At 37.4% G+C, this 17,653-nt stretch overlaps 1 protein-coding gene across 2 annotated transcripts in view; it reads right to left on the bottom strand.

Moving 5' to 3' along the window:
- SLIT3 (slit guidance ligand 3) overlaps positions 1–17,653 on the bottom strand; it is a 527,279-nt gene that overhangs the window by 256,381 nt on the left and 253,245 nt on the right. The gene's annotated exons all lie outside the window — the stretch shown is intronic.

Raw genomic sequence — 17,653 nt, 5'->3', positions numbered from 1 at the left:
CAAAATGTCTTTCTAGTACTTAAAACATTACAAAATGTTTCAATTTAAATCATTACATCTGCATTGCAAGTGCAGGTAGAGCAAGAAGCACCGCAGGTTATGGTTTTCTGTTACACAACCCGCATTCAGTTGCTTTTTCCTTTGATGCACTATAAGTATTTCCACTGGAATTTCCAAGTTCACAACCCCCTACCAGCACCAACGGAGGCAGGAAGGAGGGCATCAGGAATGGGAGGGAAACGGACACAAAATCAGAAAGTTGGGATGTTTTCAGGCTAAGGAAAAGCAGCACTGACAATGATTTCTTAGCTGGTGCCCTGACAGCATGGAAAAGGAGGAGCAATGTCACTCTGGTTCAGGGTACAAAGTTGGGGGAAGAGAGAAGTCTAGGAAGATGAAAAGAAGACAAAAGAGTGGGAAAGAAAAATGGAAGAAATAAGCAAATGGAGGAAATGGAAGGCACAGGGATAGTTGGAGAAAAGGACAAAGAAAGGTGATACCACGGTGCAGGATATTACGCAGTGCATCATTTGGTGTGACTGTTCCTGTGCTACACAAGCCCAAGACTTTCTCCCATTTTCAGAAAAAAACTCTGACTTTCTAATGATTATTAAGATGGAATGGCAGTCATCTGTACTCACCACCAGATACTCTTTGCTGTAAGTACATTTTGTGTTGCAGCAAGCCTCCTTTCTAGTCTCGACCAAATTGGCTTTATCAAATGAGAGGCCAGAAATCAGAGCCTGTCACAAAAGCCCACCGTGACACTGTGGGTCAAGACCTGTTACGCAGGGCTTTCTTCTGCTTTCCATCAGGCAGATAGAAAAAAAAGGGGACTATGTCCTTGCCATGAGACTAATTCAATTTATACCAGTCATGCAGTCTACATCAAATTCTCAAAGTAGCCACAATTGTCCATTCAGACTATCACAAACAAAAATGTGCTGCTGGATACAAGTCTCTTTTTCAAGCCAGATTAAAATTCTTTGTGACCTTCACAATTTGTTTAACACTGATCCACACTCTGACCCTTCCTTCACCTCCCCTTTTTTTTGCCAGCAACAAAATATTAGTTCTTTAAAGACAGACCTTCAACCCAGACAAATGATCAGGCAACCTGAATAGAGAAGAGTCACAAGTAAAGTGTATTTCAGACCTGCAAGAAGGAAGTCTTAGGCTAAAGACTGATTTCATGGCAGGGAGTCACTTTGGTGTGACAGCAAGGCACAGCAGAGCTACAGACAATGGTGAAAGTGCGACAAAATGGCTTTGGAAGACAAAAATTAGTCAGGTCTGAAAGCAAGAGACACACAAAGTAGAACAAAAAGCGCTTGAAAAGTAGAACTGTGTGATCAGATAAAACCATACTAAACCCACCAATACCTCAAGCTGCATTTGCCTGGTGTTTTATTGTGCATGATTTCAAATCAGGTTTAAAAATAAATTAGGTTTTCAAGTATTTTTTTCTAATATTATTGTGGTCTAAAAGGGCTAATTTATATTTTTGCTTTCTGCTTTGTCTTTATGCTCAGCTCTCACTTGCAGTCAGGCAAAACCAGGGGACTGTAGGAAATTCATCCATTTTCTATGACAATCTTCTTGCAAATTGTATTTATTTTATTTTCCATTTAGGCACTCTCCTCTAGCTAACAATACTGCCTCTCTAAACCTCCAGGATCGTGGACTGATTTAATAAATATCTCTAGTGGTCCGAAGAACTGACAGCCTGCATGGCATTAGTGATGCAGCATGGAAGAATATTCACAACCACGTGCTTCACTTTCCGTAACTGCCTTTTCCCAATTACAATTCTCCCTTTTTGGAGACGGTTAGGAATAGTTTTCATCTAAGCTTCCAAACACTGTGCCAGACTTTTGTTAAGCATCTTTCATAAGCAAGCAAACACCAATCAGGCTCAGCCTGTGCTCTCCACAAAATTTGCTCTATGGGAGCAGAAGGCTGTAACAAGCAACTTGTCTACGTAGTTTATCTTGAAGTTTTGGCTTTTCATTCCCTACTTCTCATAACAGACATAACGGGAAGCTCTCACTGACAGTGTGTAAAATAACTATTAGTCATTAATAGTAACTGCATAAAATCAGATAAACCAATGTGAGGCCAAATCAAAACAAAGCCCTAAAAAAACAGATAGGAAAAACAGAATTGTGGTATTCAAGCAAAAAGAAACAATGTATCTGAAGAAAAACAAATTCTGATTACTAATACATTTCCTATTTCTAAGACAGAGGTTTCAAATCATCTATTTCTGTAATGGAAGACAAATCCAATGCCTGGGTGCATGATGGATCCTAAGGAGGAAATCTGAAAATTCCAGCTTTAGAGAAACATAGACTTCCAAAAATCCTCACCCTAACAATGTTAGAGAGCTGACCAAAAGTTCTTGACCTAAGGACAAACTAAAATGTGCTAAGTCATCAGCAGCACCCTCCTTCATAAAGGTTCCTCTGTACAGAAAGCAGCAAGTCCAACAACAACAGAAATATGTTCATTTGCATTCTGATAAAATAGGCATGTTGAACTAAAGGGATGTTTTTGGATTAAAGTATTCTTCCTGTTATTTTGATAAATACAGGCAAGTTCCATTCTACCTGCCACACAGTTTTCAAGCAGCACGAATGGCACAGAGATTCTGCCACCAGACACTGCCTAGATAAAGTGCAGTCTCCTTTTGGAAGTGTCCCCTTGCCTCCTTCATAGAGGGGTCCCAGCTGACGGAAACACGCTTGAAAAGGCCTCAGCAGCAGATCACAGAGGAACCAACCAGGTGAAAAGCACAGCGTGCGACGGTACTGGATACGTTCAACCAACAGCTTCCACAGCCAGCAGCATGTGGTGAAAGTCCCTAAGGAAACAGCAGTCTTGTTTCAGAGGTGGACAAACACAGCCACAGAGATATGAGAGACCTCTGACTTCAAGTTTGCATAGCTCAGAGATGCAGGAGCTAACAAAATCCAGCAGCTGTGGCTCACGTGCCCTCACAGACAGCAGACCACACGTTAGTCTAACCCAGACTCAAACAAGAGTTGGCACAAGTCAATGGATTTTTTTAGGTTTTATTTTAAGTTAGCTAAAATGCTTTGGACACAGATTAACTCCCTCTGCAAGTGCAATGTTGTTTTCCTGATCTTCAAATGTGTATTGCAAGAGCCTCACTGATAAAAGGATTGGAAAGGAAAAAAAAACCCAAACAACCCAAAACTGCTCATGTTGCTAAGTGCCTCTCCAGTCTTCACTATAATGCTGGTTTTAGCTTCCTGCTTTAATGCTGGTTACTGCATCCTAAGTGAAATTTCAACTAACATCGCAATAAAATACATTAAGACTCTTTTTTTTTTTTTTTTAATTTGCCAGTGAGGGAACATAATTAGTTAATTGGAACACAGGCCATATTAACATTCATAAAATAAGAGTCTTCACTTGAACTTCAATTCTAAAACATTAAAATAGCTACTTTAATACAACTTGCAAATTACAGTGGTAGTGAAAATAAGATGTATTATATGAAAATCAAAAAATCAAAACTGATAGCATTATGCTTAGGTTGTCTCCCTTTTCAAAACAAAATAAAAAACCCTGAAAAAATACCTTTGTGTATTTACCAGTTATATACAGATTCTAAAATTTAAAAAGACTATTTCTAAACAAAGAACTGCCTGAAAAGCAGCTTGATTAAGAAGTATTGAACACTACTCTTTTTTAATTTCTCCTGCTCAAATGGGCTAAAAGAAAGACCACCATTCAGTGTTATCCAATAAAGAACTAGACTTTCCTTTAATGTCTGAAAAGACAGCACAGAGGCGCTGATGGGCTTGGCCTTGGCCAGTGGCGGGTCTGTCTTGGAGCCGGCTGGCATTGGCTCTGTCAGACACAGGGGAAGCTTCTAGCAGCTTCTCACAGAAGCCACCCCTGTAGCCCCTCTGCTACCAAAACCTTGCCACGCAAAACCAACACAAATGCAAAGACTTAAAGAACTAGTAATCAAGAGCAAATACTTCACAGGCAAACATGTATCTTTCCCAGTATGTTATTGTATGTTGATCCCGTAATAAAACTCAGAGTGTTAACCATCACCACATGGAAACAGTGTTCAGCTAAAATGAAGGAAAAATCGAGAATAACTAACCTGATTCCTTCAAGTACCTTCTAGCTTATCCACAACTCCATTGCTTCTTGCAACAAGAGAGAAGAGCTCACAAACAACTCTTACGTTAGCTGATACCAAACCGTAAAATGAACGCTGATTGATTCAACTGTATGTGGCTTGAAAGTGCAAAATAACCAATTGTTTCCCATCATCTCTTCCTGACACAATAATATTAGAAAGTTGATGTTCCTTAGTTTTATTTTGCAAAGCAAACAGTGGAAAGGTATGAATGCTGATTTTCAGAAAGAGTGTCAACTGCCACCAATGCTAGGAAATAAGTACTTTAACTGCTAGCTTCACTCCAGGTGTAGAATGTGCACCTGAGAAAAATGAGAATTGGTTATCTATGATGGTAGCTTGTTTACATTCTTTTGCCAAATTGGATTTCTGCGTTAAAAACATTTCAGTCTTACCCATTTACCCAAATAAAATAAAGCCCCCCCACCAAACAAAAAGTTGTTGAGGTTTTGTGCACTATTGAAGTTTAGTGACTATTCTTCAGCCCAACATTTCTTTACAACCAGACTACAGCCAGACTGAACTACTCTTCAAAAGTCACATACGTAACACAACTTGGTCACTGCCATTTGTGTCATTAGAATTAATTTTAACTTGTACAGTACGTTAGACATAAACTCTATCCTACAATGTTTTACTGAATTAAATAACACAAGGAGTTAAAGAGTAGCAGATGGGGGGAAATTAGAGAGTATAATCCAAAAAGAATAGGTATCTCTAAGTAATATGTAATAAAAGATAAGCAAGTCAGTGAAGTGGGGAATGATACAAGTCAGCTTTATCATAGAAAAAGAGCTGGAGAGAGATAACTTCTACAGACAGTGAAGGGAGACGGCAAAGGGAGCAATGCTTACTAAGGGAAGGGTTTGCAGGACAAAATGGGGTAATGTGTAAAGACATAGAAAGACAAAGGGGAAAAAAGTTTACTCAATTATAACTGTAAAAATCCCAGTTCAGAGCATTAATATTCACAGTGTCTTTTTATTTTAACTAAAAGCTTGATGATCCCAAGGAAGCTTTGGTGTCTACCAGAGTTTCTATTAGAATCCACAATGGTTTGCAATGCCTCAAACCCTGCTTAACCTCAAGTATGGCATAACCAGGCTCATAAAACCATCAGCAGATCGGCTGCAGCACAGATTCCCTTCTAATTGCAACAATTTCTTCTTACCCATCAATACAATGTCCCTTCAAAGAAGTAAGCAATATTACAGTTTATCTGGTCACGTCCTCTTATGCAGCTCCAGCCACTTCTTCTCAGGAAGCAGGGCAGAAGGATGCAGATCTGTCTCCTTTGCAGTAAGCATGCACTTGCCAAGGCTGCTGTGCCTTAAAAGTGTGTTAAGAAGAGTGAGCCAAGAGAGCCATCACCACGTTTGAGGTATGCAAGAGAGGGATCTGAATTACTTGCACGGTAAATGTATCTGGAGGTGTAAGAGCCAGTATGCACAAGCTCAAGGATGCAGACGTTGAAATCAGATAAAAAAAGACTCTATAAATATATTAAACCACTTTTTAAAAAATGTTTTTGTATCACATTAAGCTGACCTTTCCTTTACAGCAAAGAACAAAAGAATTTTTCCTGCTTTTCCAAAATTGTGTGGCAGTTTTTTAATGGTTAAAATCAATATTTAACATTTTTAACAGCTAAATACTATTCTTTTCTAGGAGCTATTGTCCTAGTATTTCCCAAACAGTTCAATATTAGAGGTTTTCCTGTTCTGTAGGTGGATTAACAAATAATTGAGTTAGCTGTTGAGGACAATTCGGTAACTTTGAGCCTTGTAAATATGCAAGATAAATGCAAGATATTTATAATCTTCCAGGTGGGAAAAGCATTGAGCAAATCAGCTCACTACAATAGTAATAAGAACAAGCTGTGGCAAGTCTGACACCCACATCAGCACCTCTATACCCAGGAGGAGCCTTACGCACTCAGTGAAGCAATGGCTTCTCCCTTCCTGTATGTTCAGCATAAAAGACGGTGCTGACCATAAAGTAGCAGTTATACCTCTCTGTCTAAAAGGAAGAATAGATAAGTCTTGCTGCCGATGGGCTACAAGACAAGAGCTTAAGAAAAATAGTATTGTATAGCATTTATTCTGTAGAAACTTGGCATCACTGCTGATTTTCTGAAAGGAAAAAAATTTCTTCCTACTACTAATGCAATAGAAGTATAGATGTTGACAGCATCTGAGTTCTGCAAAACAAAAGCAGGTCCTATGGAAGTTTTGTACCCTGGACAATGCAAGGTGATTGTGTTTTTGCTAAATATAATACAGCTGGCTCTCAATTCATGCTCTGGGAAGTCGTTGAGAAACTCTTTCTAGTTTTGTTTTGTTTGTTTTAAGGAAGGCAATTTAGCTCAAAAATTCCAATTAAAGCAGTCCTCTCTGCTTTCACACAGTCATGCACTACGGCACAAGTACTACTGCTAAGCTTCCAGAAGATAAACACCATGATTTCTTTGTTGATCTGGTTCTGCTGTGAGGTGATAGACGCTAACACTATACTTCTATTCTTCAACATTCACTCAAAGCTTCACGTAGTCTAATTAACCAAAGTCACATACACATACTCTCATTGTGAAGAACACGACAGTGAACAGAGGTTGAGCTTAAAGACTGGGGAAGAGTGTTCACTAAGCAATCAAAGAGGAAAAAGATCTCAGCAGTAGATAATTATTTTAGCATCACCTTCTGCCTTCTCCAAAGCCAAATTAAAAATCATCTGTTAATAAAGACCCTTCAAGAGATCCAACCTGCATGGACGTTGACAGATTCATGACTTCTGTCCTGACACAAGGAGAGGGATCACTCAGTAAATGGCAAAGTCTTTCTAAATGTTTAAAAGAACAGAGGATACACATTTGTGCACACTTCATAAGAGTTTTTTAAAATTTCTTAGTCACTTCAAACAAAACCCAAAAAATCCCACTCTGTTTCACTAAATTAAACACAGTGCTACATTTGGCTGTCAATGCAACCAAGACAAAACCAGAGCAAAATTTCATCTACCAGAATATCTCTTACAAGATTAGTAAATATTTTTATATTATTTTAAATGAACTGTAAAAATAATCTATGTGTCAATGCCCAATTAAATGCAACATTTGTCTTTATGACTTTTACAATTCTCCCTCTCTCCTCCTGCCATTTCCAAAATGCCGAGCAAATACTGATCATACAGCATTTAGGAGACTCTTATTTTAAAACCACCCATCTTGAGATAGATCAGAGTTTTCATTTTAGAAAGCAGCATCTGTTTTGTCTTTTGGAACATACGCACAAAAATTAAATTTTACCTCAATGTCTTTATACTCAAGTTTGGATACGTCTAGGAACACGAATTGGAAAGTGACAGTGGACTCAGAGGAAACACTTGAAGAGAAGCACCCCTCCGGAAATACGATAAAGCTTCTCACTAATAAATTACTATAAGGCTTCTTTATTGGTGGTATTTAATGTATTTCTTCAGCACTTTACAAAATGGAATCAACGTAATTAATTCTTCCTTTTTATAGAGGGGAAAACGATACACAATTAGAGGCAGTATGACTAGAGCAAGGTACTCTAACGGGGTGTGGGAAGAGACAAAAAAACCCCCTTGAAAGTCATATACATTAGGTACGCCATTTTATGCAATTTATTTACTAAGTTTTACTGCATGTGGTGAGATGCTCATGCTATTTCTCTGCTGGCAGGCCAAATTCTGACAATGCATTTAAGAGAGATTCATTTTGATAGAAAAATCTCTTTGACTGTGGAATAGAACTACTATGCATTTGCAACTGAATCCCTGACAAAACAAAGTAATCCCAATGTGATGTTGTTCCTATGCAATACCAGATTCTACCAATGCATTTCTATTACACTGTTCTCTGACCAAGTGAGATTACAACACAGAGACACTAAAATGATTTAGTCGGAGCAACATACACCTCAAAGAGGTAGGAGAGAAGCATTGACATCAGTGGAAAGAAATTAGTCTTCCAGTGATTTCCCATTTTTGTAAATATTTGCCTGCTGCTAAACCAATGTGAATTCAAAAAGCTCTCACTGCTTATTAATGTTGATACTTTCTAAAGTGGAAATTCAGCTATATGGAAGCTCTTTAACTTTAAGCTACTAAAAAAACCCCACCACAATGGTTTTTATACTGTTGGCCTGTTTGTTTTATAATTTTGTCTGTTGAGCTGTACTGGAAAAAAATCCTATGCATTTTCAAATTCTAAAAATCAATAGGCAATATTACCTTCCTCTGACCTCCACAGACCAAACATGAACCCCTCTTTAAGCCCTGCCTGATCACTTAGCAAAAAGATATTTGCAGTTTATTGGTTATGTTTTTTTAAAAAATAAGGCGAGTTTTTATTTTAAGAGATAAATATGCAAAATCATAAATTCTGTGACATGAGCTAATAACCTGCACTGCCACTGCCTAACTGATCAACATCTGGAAGAAGACTCATTCATTGTGGTTCACTTAACCATCACACAGTAGAATGAAAATGTTGGTCATAATAGTATTTAATTCAGGCTGTGCTCCTGTGCTTTAGGTATGAAAATAGACTCTTTGTAGGAGTAAGTAGCAATTGCATGTGTAAAGATCTAGGCTTTATTTTTTACAAACTTCTCCTGAAAGAGGCCAATTATTTAATTTGCATGATCACTGTAGGCATTTCTGTGGCTATATAAAAGTAATAAAAACTATACAGAATCCATGGATAATAAAAACAACTACAGTGACACCCCATTTATTCTAGTGAAGTAGAAATGAATTGCAAATTATTTGAATGCACTGCAGTGAGAAAAACAACATTCTGGTTATAGCTAAGCCCTGGTTATCTAGAGGCTATTACTCTGGTAAAAAGTGTACCAGTGTAAGAGGGGCACACTGTTGCTTTAGCTGTCATAGAAATTTTGCAAATAAATTATAATATTGGAGCATTATAATATAATAGATATTATAATATCTATGGCAGTGATACTCAGCATTCTGTACTCCATTAACAGGTACTGAAGACAAAGGACAAAAGACTTTTATGCATCTTGTCCCTTTTTTCTTTCATAACATTTCAGCTTCTATTTTTCTTCCACAACTTCACCTTTCATCTTTCCTGCTAAGAATCGTTTAGTCCCTGAAAGCCTCTGTGAAATGCTGCAGATATAAGAAGATACAGTTCAGGCTCGTTTGTAGCCTTAACTCATTTTTCTATGTGGATATGACATCTAGATTTATTAAACCAAGATGTAATACCACAAAGTGGTTAACTCTATTGGGAATATTCATGCAAGATGCAACTGTTTAATACTAGTTTCTCCTTTTTATAGTAGGCTCCATGAACCCACAAGCTACTCTATTCTTTCAGAGCAGGTCCACCCTGACCATTACAGCTGAATGATACCTACCAACCTTATTCTGCTACCTTATCCACACATACAAGAAAAGATTCACTGAAGCATAACCACATAATTTATTTTTTTCAATGACTATCCAGGTAAGCAAAGCACCTTCAAGCATCCCACTCCACGTACAGAAAGTTTATCATTAAGTACTGCTATGCTTCAGAAAAAAAGCATCTAGATAGCAGATGGGTGCTTTAAATACAGAAAATAAAAATAAAGTATACTAGTAGAACAGACATGCTAACTAACCAAATATAGACCTAAACCTAAATTGCCTTTCAGCTAATGTGCACACAAAATGATAAATTCCTCAAAAAAAAAAAAAAAAAAATTTAAACTTGTAATCACGTCACAGCCTATTGAGTGTTTTGTTATTTTAAAACTTTGGTAGATCTCCTACCAAGGAGCTAAAACTTTAGTGAAAATGAAGCTAAAATCAAGACAAATCACAAGAATTAACACTCTCCCTACAACTTCACTGCCGCTTACAAACGAGCCTGGCCTGAGCAAGTTACAAGCTGAGTTAAGCTCCTTGAAGCCAGCAAACACCGCATTATGAAAACCTCCAGATTCGACTTTGAAAACAAATTCAGTTTTTACCTCCAAACACCCAAAATACTCATAGGGAGATGTAGGTATGTGTGAATTGTTTACAGTAAGTCTCAAAGATTCTTGTGGCACATTTTGAGCATTATTCTTGAAGAAGACAAGGAGACAAGGGCACTACTCTGATTCATCAGCAAATGCCTTGCTTCAGCGATCTGCACGAGGATTTATTTGCATAAAGCCACTTCCAAAAATCAACTCGGCTTTCCTCTGACTCACTGTCAAGCATGTTGCTGAATTTCAGATTGACAATGTCAGCTCAGAAATTAAATTAAATGTAAAAAAGCTGATAGCTGATGGGGGAGAGGGAGGAGGGCCTCTGCACAACAGGCTTCAAAGGGAAGCAGCAAGAAGTCTACATGTTGCTGTTTCATCATTGAAGCACTCTCAAATCAAAGAATATCAAATTCCAGAGTGATCTGATTTCATCACTGCTGGGAAGGATGACGACTGTCCACTACAGCTATGCAAGTCTGCAGAAGAAACTATGCATGAAGGCAACACTTGGTTTTCAATTATCCCAAACTTAAAGTTTCTTCAATTTATGACACTTTTGTTCAACTACTTTAGCAAGCTTTTGGAAAGAAAACAAACAATTAGTGAAGGGGTGTCATCTACATGTAGCACTAAACACAAAATTATTCACAGGAATGTTTTTGATGGTAAAGATATTCTGCTTTACTTTCAAAATACACTTGGAAAAAATTATGTTCAAATGCAAAGGTAGGAGAACTCGCGTCACCCAGACAGTGGAAGCCTCTGTATTTGCAGCTTCAGATGATGTATTACATTCAAATCACGATGAAAAGACAAACAAGGTAAGTGGTAATGGTAGCTCACTGCTCCCCCCGGCCCGGCACTGATCTGACTAAGCTTCTGACCAGGAAACTGGCATCCAGAATTAGCATTCTCTTTTAAATAAAATCAATGCACACTACCAAAGTGAAAAAATAAATAAATAAAAAGTAACAACTCGTTAGTAAACTGATTGCCCAAGAACACTGAAACTAGACACAGCCAGCCGTTGCCAGTAATGAACAAGGAGGCATGTTATCTCGCAAACTGCTCTACGTTACACAGTCACACGCAATTTAAAGACTATGATTTCGCCTTAAATCCTGTATTTGATACTATAAAATTTAAAACCTTTTCATATGACACAAACAGTTCTATCTTATCAAAAACCCCAAGTTTAACTTCATTATAAAACTTCCAAAGTTTACATTCTGATATTATTTATTCACATCATTACTTCCAGATGTACGTACAGAAAACCAACAACCACGAAGCAGAAACTAAGAGTCAGTCAGAAAAATACAACAATTTCTGCGTCGCAGCTCCATACACAAAGGGTTTTGTTTGGTTCCAGAAAGTAATTCATGGTGGAATCTGGTTTTATCCCAGCTCAGATGCAATCGCTCGCCCTTTCTTTGAACAGTTAATTTCTGGAAAGACAACTCTAAATACTGGGGAACTATGTCTAACTGAGAAAGTGGTTTTCTATCTAAACCTATCCCACCCTGTTAAATTTATATGATTATGCTATACATTATATACAACTATAACACATATGGTTCCAATGTTGTTTCTAGCTTGCACTCTTTGTTCAGTCGTTCTAAATCATAGAACATACGAATGATATAAAAGAAGAAAGGGAAAACAAATACCGAATGGTACGGTTGGGATGCAATACCAACACTTTACCAAAGTAAGATACGTGCTTTGATTAGTAATATTAGACATGAACCAAAGTATATTTCTCCATATATGAAGCATATTTGGAAGTGTTAAACACACCAAATATATATGACTTTTTCAGAAGGTTCTATATTAATACAAAAATAGAAACAAACCCAAGTATTTTCACTAAATGCTGAAATGCTGATATTAACTACTGCAAGACAAAATTCAGTATATAAGACAGAGGAGACTATCCTTCAGCTTTTCCACTGTACCTGGTAATTAGAAATATTTTCACCAGTTGAAAATCATTCATCACTGGAAAATATCAGTGCCATTTTCCTGGAACAGCCCAGAACTACTACTACTGAATATTTTAATAATTTCTATACATTAATCCATATACTACCTCCCTGTGGGTTTACATGATGATTTTGTTCAGTTCATATGGTAGACAGCATCTCTCATAGAGAAGTCGGCAAAGAACAGGCTCATTGAAATCTTCCATTCCGATACTGACCCCAGGTTACGGTCATAAGACATTCAATAATCACTGCACACTCAGCAACAACTGCTGTGCAGCTCAGCACATCTGAGTTTTTAAAAATGAGAAGACCCAAATAACTGCGCTTTAATCTCCTCAGTTTTAACTCATCACCTTCAAACCAACCCTGAGAAGTGCAAGAGGGGAGCAGGAAGGAACCTAGGGCCGGCCAACAAAGCTTGCGGGCAGGAACGCTCCGCTCTCCACCTTCACCGAGGGCTTTGGCACACAACTGCTTGCCTCTGGACCAGAGGTGACAGCATTTTTAGCAATGTCGTGCTGCCCCTGACTAAACAGATGGTAACGTATTTACGCAGAACAAGTTCTAAGGTGACTGAATAACCTATTAGTACTGAATTAAGATTTTCTTTTCCTTGCATGCATCCCCTTTGGTTATCAAAGTCAGGTATTCTCTCAAGGTGCATTCTTGTTTACAGAAACATTTTTCACTTTATTGTATTGAACTGGAGCCTTAAAATGCACATAAAAGGTAGAATAAAGTGGTATCTGTGCACTGCAATGGTACCTGGAGGTACTGGCTTCCTTCAAATGCTGAATAACATCAATGCCACAAGGACAGTGGAGTTTGTTTTTTCAGAGCAAAATTATGATGTGAATTTGTGACCGAGAGTTACGATTACATTTCTTAGAGGAGTAGGTTCCCACAGTGGTCAGAAGTGACCCACTCATGTAGAAACCTCTCTCCCAGCTCTGAGCAGGTTGCAGCAGAGGCACGGCAGCATGGCCCCTGCGCGCTCCACTGCTCATCCCTCAACCCATGGGGGCGGCTGCTGGAACAGGCTGAAGAACGGTTGTCCTTTTGGCTGAAACATATAATACACTAGAACTAAACATGCTCATGAGTGGCCAAGTAATTTTAATGGTTATTAAAAAAAATTCTTTAGAGTATTTTCTTCAAAAACAAAATAGGTGGCCTCTGACCCTTCACTGTCACTGATAAACTCTTACTTAGCAAGTTTCTCGTACATGCTCCTTCTCTGGCAAGGCTGGAATGCAAAAATACCTACTTGACTGTGTCCAGTCCCGACCCAAAAGAAAGGATTTCCAATGTGTTTGTAGGAATGAAGAGGATAGTCACAGGTGCCAAACAGATCCGGGGGGGTGTGGGGGTGTGTGTGTTTTTTTCTCTAACTTAATAAGCAAATCCTGCGCAAGACACTTAGGAGCTTTCCGCACTGGGAGTTTCTGTGCATCTGAGACTTCCACATTGCAAGCATCTTTGCTAAGATAACATAAAATTTCAGAGCACATAGTTAATGTTCAAATGGCAGAATATATTGATTCTCTGCCCATCCCCTAGTATCTTAAGTTTACCCAGAAGACTATTTTATTTAATTAACTTGGTGCTTTATTAATATAAATATTCCGCTATTGATCATAAGAGAAGCTGACGCATGTTTGAGTCAGGCATACATCAGATCCATTTAATGGAGCTCCACTTAGAAGAGTAGTTGGCTCTAAATCAAGGTAAATGGTAGCAAGTGCTCCTTTGGGATGACAGGGCTTAGCTGAATCTATAACATTTTTACGGAGCTAGTTTTTTTAAAAGCAGAAAGCATATGGAAATTAGATATAAAAATGGTCTCTCCTTGCACGTATCAATTAAGCATGTCAATACCTTAATTAAATTGCTCAACTTAATGAGATTTCTACCAATGAATATGTTTTATAGTTATAATAGCTTTTTTGGCTACTGTTCAAGATGTCAAATAAATTGTGAAAAGAGGATTAAAAAAGTAGTAATTGACATTCTGAACTGAAGCCAGTATTTTTTTTTCTCATTTTTTTCCTTCATTCATGTGATTTTGGAGAACATATAAATAAAGTAATGAACCCTGTAATAGCTTTGCTTTTAAAAATGTCTTTCTTTTCCAGTTCTAATCCTTTTTATCAAATTCTCTAAGTAACACACCATTTGAATTAAGAAGCACTTCAACCTGAATTATTATAGGCCTTTTTCCCCTTTGAGGCTCACTATCATGCCTTTCCTCCAAGTAAAAAGGAAGCAAAACTTTTCTATCCACACATGCAGTTACTACAAAGACTTATGTATCAGACTATGTTAGCCTAATATCTCAATGTGCACGGATCTTACTCCACCAGCAATGGGGACTTTTACTCCCATCCTGGACTTGCTTCAATTTTATATCCACTGTCTCTGGTCGAGCAGAAATTTCCAAACTCCAGACCCTACCTGAAGAAGTTGTGTAGAAGTATCAGAAAATATATTTTGGAAAAGCAGCTCTTCCAGTCCTTTGATGCTTCACAGTGCTCTAACTTGCTATTGCAAGCATCATTAAAATAAATAAATACATACTCACCCACTACTATTAAAACATATATATAAAAAAAAAAAAAGAAAGAAAAAAAAAAAGAAAAAGATAATTTGTTTGCAAGCTGCCACCCCAGGTCTCCCTGGCCTCACTAGTTTCCCAGTGAAAGGCAAATCTCAGAAACACCTGCTGTATTGGAAACTCCAGAATAGTAAATCTCAATTTTGCAGGTTGCCAGTTCAGAAATACAAAAAAATACAACACAGCCTTAGACCAAGACAGAACCAAAACAAAGGTCTCTTGCAGTCAGAAGGCTGGACAATTCTTGTCTGGGGGTTAAAGTGTTGGATGCTACCTTTCCTGGCATAAGTCCTGGCTCCGTCCTGAATATACTTTTGCAACAAAGTCATCGCCTGTCTCAGTGATTCAGTTCTCTGGTATATGTCAAGGGACATGTGACTTCATGGATGAGAAGTACCTAACTCTCATGACAAAATGCATACCTATTCTCAAGTGAGAAGTGTTACAAAAGTGCCTTCCCTGTAATTGCTAGCAGACCCCCTCGGCAGCACTGCAGGTGACCAGACCACACAAAGCACCCTTTCCTGTGCCAAAAACAGACTAAGGAAAAAGCCCTGTTCACGTGTGATTCTCACTATCATTGCCTAGTAACAAATACAGAAAAAGATAACAAAAATCATCCTGGGGGTGCTTCACATACAAAAAACCTAAGTAAAATAAGAGCATTTATTATTCCTTCACCTTTTCTTTCAGCCGAACGATATACTGAATTTTGTTTGAAAAATAATGTCCAGCTCAAACCTTTGAATAATTTAAATTTCAGGTTTCTATACATTACAGTCCAGATGGGAGATTTTGCCTGTAAATATTTCAAGCAAGTATTTATTTTACAGCCATTCTATGATCTGTACTGGGCATTGTAAAAACCCTTACTAAACTATAATTAAAAGGCAAGTATGACTTGACAATCATCATTCAGAACTAAGAAATGTAGCAGCTATATGATTTTTCATGTAAATCAAACATCTGGTCAGACTTTACCCACTCCAAAGTTACCAGCAGTATTTTAAATGATACACTTGAACAACAGAGACATGCAATACAAGTGCTTTGACTTTATTTCTTATCCTTATTAAATGTTTCTCTGTAATGCCAATCTAATTTTTCTCCTTTGTCAAACCATTAAATTGATTTCCTTAGCGGAATTCCATGGCAGCATCTTCTGTGACAGTGAAGGATAAACTCCTTGATATATATCAGTTTGTTAAGTTAAAAAAAATTCTAAGAATGATGGCTGAAATGTCAGGAAAGAAGAGCAGGAATCATTTATATAAGCCTCATCCTACCTCTCTCCACTATTCTTACAAATATTGAAGATTTATACTGATTTTCAGTTGGTTAACACAAGCAGAATTTGCTGTCTTTACAGCAATGTTTCTCATATACTGAAGTACCATTATTTAAATAAAATAGAAAATAATTTCTTATTTGATTAGGGTACCCACTGTTTACTTCATATAGTTGAACTAAAACCACTTGTTTTCTGTTGAAACTGCATTATTCCACTTCAATTGTTCAATTACATTCTGAACATCACAGCTAATCATTTCAGTGTAGCTTTTTATCCTTTTACTGTGGTAGTCGACATGTAAGGCTAAAGAAATACCAAACGTGAATTCATCATACATTTCTAAATTTATATCTAATAAAATACATTTCAAGACAAAATAACTCATTCCAGCAAGCTGACGGCCTAAATAAGATGTTACAAACATAAAAGTCAAAGCTTTTTCACTTGATTTATCTGCTGCGACCTCTCATTAGCAGAGTCTCTTCATTATATGTTTGTGAATGTGTGTAAATCCACAACCGTTTTACACCTAACCAGAAATCCGAGACCAACGTGTCAGAATTGGTGTCTTACAGTGCTGCTCACTTTCAAGGTGAGTCTGCTTTCTCTGCAAATGAAGAGAATCTCTGCAAATTGTGATATTCTATTTCCCTAGTTAAACGCAAAATTTGACAGACGAGCAAAGCGTCATTAGATTTGTCAAGAGCAGCAACAGTTTGTCTGCTACGCTGTTGCTGGAGGCTTTGGGCTAGGGAATGAAAAAAATGACAACACTCTCACATATTATTCGCACATAATGCAATTCACGCTTATAAAGGAAAAAAGTTCATTCTTTTAACAGTTGACTTTAAGCACTAATATGCTATTTTAAATACTGCTTCCAAAACTCCAACCATGATGAATGTGTTCTTTTCTCAATATTCAGAATTGCTTTTTTTTCCCCACTTTGTCTGCACTGATGACATTCAATTGGTTTCTTATCCCATGGTACATTCACGAAATATCTCCTCTCTTTCATTTATACCTAAATTTAATTCTCATGGTCATTCGTGAAACTGCAGATATAAGGGTAATATTTTTAACTTAAATAAAAACTATTAAAGTTTCACTTATGACTTCATTTTACATAAAAATGGCTGACAGATATGACATCTCAATATATCGCTTTTAGGAGACAGCAGTATCTACATGATTATCAGAACTTTAATTTTTAGCTTTCCTAGGGAATGTCAGAACTCAAGAAATAAAGAAACAGAATATAACAAATTGATAGGTTATATGTAACTTTCAAACAGGCATTTATTTCCCAAGTTTTTCATTCACTAAAAATGAAAAGCGGCACTAGTTACAGTTTAGGCAATACTACGAAGCAAAGCTGAAACACCCTGATAATTACTGAAGTGTTCCACATTTACAGAACAATGCAGGGGGCATTTGAGTGGTGACGAGAGAGGAAATTTAATTTTTGTTGATGGTATTTGCTCTAAGCAAACTATACAAGTTTGTTATAAAATATGTTGTGTTCTTCTTGGAAAAAGATGCACAGAGAGGGACATGTATTCAAAG

The sequence above is a fragment of the Balearica regulorum genome, chromosome 14 (assembly GCF_011004875.1).
Source record: "Balearica regulorum gibbericeps isolate bBalReg1 chromosome 14, bBalReg1.pri, whole genome shotgun sequence".
Classification (NCBI taxonomy): Eukaryota; Metazoa; Chordata; class Aves; order Gruiformes; family Gruidae; genus Balearica; species Balearica regulorum.
Note: the sequence above shows the minus strand (reverse complement) of the source record. Positions and strands in the feature narration are given on the sequence as shown.